At 39.8% G+C, this 6,235-nt stretch overlaps 1 non-coding gene across 1 annotated transcript; it reads left to right on the top strand.

Annotated features, from left to right (window-relative positions):
• The first annotated feature begins 982 nt into the window (after window positions 1-982).
• LOC127124484 (small nucleolar RNA R71) lies at window positions 983-1,089 on the top strand. Its single transcript, XR_007803969.1, has one exon. It is a non-coding gene; the product is annotated as a small nucleolar RNA R71 (small nucleolar RNA).
• Window positions 1,090-6,235: the final 5,146 nt, after the last annotated feature.

Raw genomic sequence — 6,235 nt, 5'->3', positions numbered from 1 at the left:
GGCGGGGGTGGTATGAAGTTTTATCTTTAGGTTCTTCTCCTTTTTCTCGACCTTCCCGGTTTTCAGGTTCCTCAGGTTCCTTTACTTCATCCGTGGGTTTGGTACATTGCTTAGAAGTTTCGGGTTCACTCAATCTAGGGTTTGGTGGCTCATCATAAGCGTTCCCACGTCGTAGGGTAATGGCATTGGCTTATCCTATCGGATTTTGTTGAGGTTGTCCAGGGAATTGTCCTCCAGGTGTAGTCTGAGGGGCTTGGTTTAAAGCTACCTGAGAGATTTGGGTTTCAAGCATCTTGGTATGAGTAATTATTTGGTCAACCTTGGTTCCTAACTGAGTAATCAATTCGTTAACATGAATGTTTTGGTTCATGAACTCCTTGTTTTGTTCGGTTTGAGCGGTGATAAAATTTTCCATATTTTCTCAAGGCTCGACTTTGGTGGTACAGGTTGCATAGGTTGATTTGATCTAGGGGCTTGATAACTAGGTCTCGGAGGTGCATTATTTTGGATAGGGTTATTGTTTTTATAGGAGAAGTTTGGGTGATTCCTCCATCCAGGGTTATAGGTATTCGAGTATGGGTTCCCTTGGGTGTAGTTCACTTGCTCAGAGTGGGTTTCGTTTAATAGACTGCATTCTGCAGATTGGTGTCCTTTGGTTCCACATATCTCACAATCCGACGAAATTGCGGCTACAGTATTCGGGTTTATGCACATATGCTCGACCTTAAGGGCTAATGCGTCCATTTTAGCTTGCATCATGTCTATAGAGCTTAGTTCATGCACTCCTCCTTGGGCTTCCTTCTTCTCAACTGTCGCTCGTTCGACTCCCCAGGATTGATGGTTTTGAGCCATATCTTCAATGAGGGCACTAGCTTCAGGATAAGGTTTGTTCATCAGAGTACCGCCTGCGGCAGCGTCGATGGTCATCTTCGTGTTATAGTGAAGTCCATTATAGAAGGTTTGAATGATTAACCAATTTTCTAAACCATGATGTAGGCATGCTCGTAACAACTCGTTATATCTCTCCCAAGCTTCGAACAGTGATTCTCCTTGGTTTTGGGTAAATCTAGTTATATGGTTTCGAAGAATGGCGGTCTTACTTGGGGGAAAATATCTCGCAAGGAATACTCTTCTAAGGTTATCCCAAGTCGTAATGGAATTGGGTGGAAGGGAATCTAACCATGACAGGGCTTTATCTCTGAGGGAAAAAGGGAATAATCTTAAACGTATTGCCTCAGGAGAAGCTCCATTGGTTTTAAAAGTGTCTGCTAATTGAAGAAATATTTTTAAATGTTTGTTTGGGTTCTCAATAGGGATGGTCTTCATTTGATGGTGCGAATTGTCTCTGTTGCACTAGTTGCAACAGGGATGGTTTAAGTTCAAAATGATTAGCTGGAATGGTTGGGTTTACAATACTAGAACTAGGTTCTTCATTTGATGGTTGAGCGAAATCTTTAAGAGGTATTTGGTTTTGATCTTCGGCCATAGCTCTCTTAATTCTATGAAAGAATAAACGTGCGCGAGCGTAACGTTCAGGTTCCACCAGAGGATATACTAAGCTTAAACTTCCGGTGCTGCGAGTTCTTCGCATTGACCAGCGGGAAATAGCCTAAGTCTAAACGATATAACAACATGAAAATGAAACTTGACGAAATTGGTCCCCGACAACGGTGCCAAAAACTTGATGCGGTGCTTTTCTCAAGTATACGAACGCGACAGAGTAATATAAAATATTGTCGAATCCACAGAGACCAAATGTCAATCTATCGTTATCTGTTGTTATGGTGTTTATCAAAGGCAATCAAAATAGGTGTTTTTGGAGTGTGTAATGAAAAGTAAAGTATTGAATAAAGTTCAATTAATAAAGACAGGGTCGAATGTAATTCACATAATCAATTAATAATCCAAGTACTTGCTAATAGAACTACTTATGGACAATGTTTCCTACTCTGAAAAGAACTAATTTAATAGGAATTGTCGCTTTCGCATATTCAGAACCGAGTTGTACTCCCTAATCAAACCCTCTTATTGTCACTTATAAAAAGGCGTGCATTGCGTTAGAGTAGTAAACCTTTTTTAAGAAATATAGTATCTTGACTAAGTTGAAAAGTATTTTAACCTGGATTTCTTAACCAAAAGAGGTTCTCACGAACTAGACTCTAAACTTATAAACGCGTCCCAAAATAGTTTTAAAATCTCTTTTCTTCTTAAGTTAAAAACTCCTAATGAACTAAACAAAGCGCTTTTGCTGTTTTTGAAATAGTTAAAAACAATTAAGTTTAAATAGACGTTGGACGGATTTCGATCTTACCCAATGGAATTTAAGTGCGGAAAAACTTAAGTTGAAAGTTAAAATAGCCCTTAAGTGTTTCTATGAACAATTGTACGGATTATCGGTTCAATTACGATTCTTACATTCTAACCATATAAATTTAGTTAGACATGGTAAAGTAAAGGTGCATTTGAATTGAAATAAAAGTAGTGCGAGTGCGGAAAGTAAATAAAAGTAGTGCGAGTGCGGAAAATAAATAAAAGTAGTGCGAGTGCGGAAAGTAAATAAAAGTAGTGCGAGTGCGGAAAATAAATAAAAGTAGTGCGAGTGCGGAAAGTAAATAAAAGTAGTGCGAGTGCGGGAAGTAAATAAAAGTAAAGCGAGTGCGGGAAATAAATAAAGTAAAGCGAGCGGGAAATAAATAAAGTAAAGCGAGTGCGGGAAATAAATAAAGTAAAGCGGGTGCGGGAAATAAATAGATAAAGACAAGTAATAAAAACTTGCTCCAATCGGAGGGTTGAATAAATTGCAAAGAGGAAATGAAAATGGTGGCAGGATTAACTTCCTTCCAAAGTGCTCCAAACTCGATTACAGACTCGATTACACAATTGTGGTAACACCCCAATCCGAAGCGATTACCACTTTAAAATACTAAATATATGCCTAAGTGAAACAAAGTTGCTTTAAGTTTGCCTCTGTTCTAAGTTTGGATCTTGCTCTACTCTAAGTTTGGATGATTGAAAAAGTGATTTCGAGTTTCTATTTATAAGCAAGTAAAAAGATGGAAATGACAAGGATGCCCTTCAACTTGAAAATGGGAGGGAAAACTTTTCCTCTTGTGGCGCCCGCCACAAGGCCATGACGCCCGCCACAAGGCCAATCTGAGGCGCCTTAGTGGAAGTAGTGGGGAACGTGGCAGTTGAGGGAGGTCGAGCTTGGACACGTCATGGCAGGTCTATGGCGCCAGCCATGGTGGAAGCCATAAGTACAAAATGCTGAATTTTAGGATTTTTAGCTCTTTTTCGCTCCTTTTTTCGATCGGGGCTCCGATTAAAGTAAAAACCTGAAAACAAAGAAAAACATAGTAATAACACAATAAAACAACTGGAATGCATGTGAAATCGGAGTCGAAAATACGGTAAACTTAAGTGTTATCACTGTTGAAGAAGTCAGAGATGAAAAACCGTGGTATTATGATATCAAATGTTTCCTCCAAAGTAAGATTTACCCGTCTGGGGAATCTTTGAAAGATAAGAAGACTTTGAGAAGATTAGTTGGTAACTTCTACCTGAATGGTGATGTGCTTTATAAGAGTAATTTTGATATGGTTTTGCTCAGATGCATGGATAGACACGAAGAAGACCTGTTGATGACTGAAGTCCATGAAGGTTCCTTTGGTACTCATTCCAATGGACACGTTATGGCTAAAAAGATGTTAAGAGCAGGTTACTATTGACTGACAATGGAATCTGTTTGTTGCAAGTTTGTGAAGAAATGCCACAAGTGTCAAATTTTTGCAGATAAGATTCATGTTCCTCCGATACTATTGAATGTCATTTCCTCTCCATGGCCCTTCTCCATGCGGGGAATTGATATGATTGGCATGATTGAGCCTAAAGCTTCAAACTGACATCGTTTCATTCTGGTAGCTATTGATTACTTCACAAAGTGGATTGAAGCGGCATCATATGCGAATGTAACCAAGCATGTTGTTGTAAGGTTTATCAAGAATCAGATTATATGCCGGTATGGTGTGCCAAGTAAGATCATTACTGATACTGGATCAAACTTGAACAATAACATGGTGGAAGCTCTTTGTAAAGACTTCAAGATTGCGCATTATAATTCTTCTCCATACAGACCCAGGATGAATGGGGTTGTTGAAGTTGCAAACAAGAATATCAAGAAAATCATTTAGAAGATGGTTGTGACATACAAAGATTGCAACGAAATGCTCCCATTTTCTTTGCATGGGTACCGTACATTCATCCACACTTCAACAGGGGGCAACCCCTTTCTCTCTTGTTTATGGTATGGAAGTTGTGCTCCTCGTGGAGGTTGAGATCCCGTCATTGCGTGTTTCGATGGAAGCCAAGTTGACAGAAGCTGAATGGTGCCATACTAGATATGACCATCCGAATTGGATTGAAGAGAAGAGATTGACTGCCATGTTTCATGGTTAGTTATATCAGCAGAGAATGAAGAAAGCTTTTGATTAGAAGGTCAAGTCTCATGTGTTCAGAGAAGGTGACCTCGTACTCAAGAAAATTTATCTTTCAAACCTGATGCTAGGTGTAAGACCCCAATTTTGACCCTAAGATCCCTCATGGAATCATAACATTGCATTTGCATTGCCTCAAGGATTTTTAGCATCTTGGTTCCCTTTGCCTTTGGGTGGGACTCCTTGTGATTGGTTTGAGATCACCAAGCATGCTTGAATTATACATCATTGTTTCTCTTACTTTTGTTTACTAACCAAAAGCACAAAAATGTGTCACTAACATCTTTTGTTTGAAGCTTGAGTATCATCCAAGACACTTTGTGGGTTCTATTTAGATGATCAGTCAACACAAGGGAATGGCTTGAGATACTTCCAAGAGGTTCAAATGGGGTCTATTCGTCAGTCAAAACGTTAATCTTGAAGGAGCAAAAGTTTGTTCATGAGATGTCATGCTCGCTAGGCGAGCAGAATGGGTCGCCTAGCGAGTCCCAAGAAAAGCCACCAGAATCACCTACGCTCAGAGGAATTTCTTGAACTTTCATGCTCGCTAGGCGAAGCCCACGTGTTTAAAAAAAAACGAAAACAAACATAATAATAAATAAATAAATAAATAACAGAAATTTTTTGGACTTGGGCCTCTCTCATTTGAGCCCACAGGTCCACAAAAATCAGGTTATAAATTCAGAGTTTCAGTGAAACAAAATTTCAATTATACTCCTATTACCCTGGCATGGAAAAAGATAGTGAGAGAAGAGCTAACAGAGTTCAGAGCAACCTCCAGAGACTGAAGGGAACTTATCAGCAAAAGAACCAATTCCCTCTCATATAAACCATAAGAGTGTTTTGCAAACCCAACCGGGCAATTCAATTTCATTCGATCTCTCCAGTCAGGTTTTCCTTATTCCCATTACTTTATGCTTTTAATTACCCTTTTGATGCATGTGTTTGACAAGAGGTTTAGGCCTCCTACCCTTGGTTGCTTTTTGTGAGCTTTTTGTGAATTTTAATGGCATGATTCATGTGGTTACATTTTGATTTGGGGGCAACTCTTGATTACCCTATCTTGTTTCTCTAACCTGTTTGTTCAGTTTTGTTTTGTGAGGGGTCATATGACTCTTGCAGAGATGGCTTGCCTGGTGTTCCACTTTATTTGTGGGGTACCACCTGGAGGTCTATTCCGATTACCTGTACTGACTCGCTTTCTTTGATGGTGTTTAGCTTGGAAGAGTTTTTGGGTTTCTTATTTACCTAATTGTTGTTACTTCGGATCTTAATCCGTACGGTAGATCTCTCGATCCCTTTACTTTTCCCGTATGTTACCGATTTCTTAGGTTTCGTATAGCCTCTCGTGGCATGTCATTTAAGGTAGCGCGGTTCCTTCATTTAGGACTTCATTTTTGCATGAGCATCGCTAAAACCCCAAACTCATTGATTTTTCTTCTCCTAAGAACACGTTATCTCCTTCTACTACAGGCGAGTAAGTCTCCAAAGGTCGAGCATCGGGTAGATTGCGTAGTAACATCGTTCACCCCAAAATACAACCTTTACCCCATAGGTGGTCGAACTACGTTTCGCTCTGATTCTCATTCCAGATGAGATACGTAGGCATAAGACGCGATGTCTTAGCGAGCACACTCCTCTTTAATCCATAGGTAGCCGAGCTACGAAGACTCTGATTCTCAGATTCAGATGAGATACGTATGCAGTGGATGCGAAGCCGTGCGAGTCATTTTCTTTTGACC

The sequence above is a fragment of the Lathyrus oleraceus genome, chromosome 2, assembly GCF_024323335.1.
Source record: "Lathyrus oleraceus cultivar Zhongwan6 chromosome 2, CAAS_Psat_ZW6_1.0, whole genome shotgun sequence".
NCBI lineage: Eukaryota > Viridiplantae > Streptophyta > Magnoliopsida > Fabales > Fabaceae > Lathyrus > Lathyrus oleraceus.
This window is presented reverse-complemented; position numbering and strand designations above follow the sequence as displayed.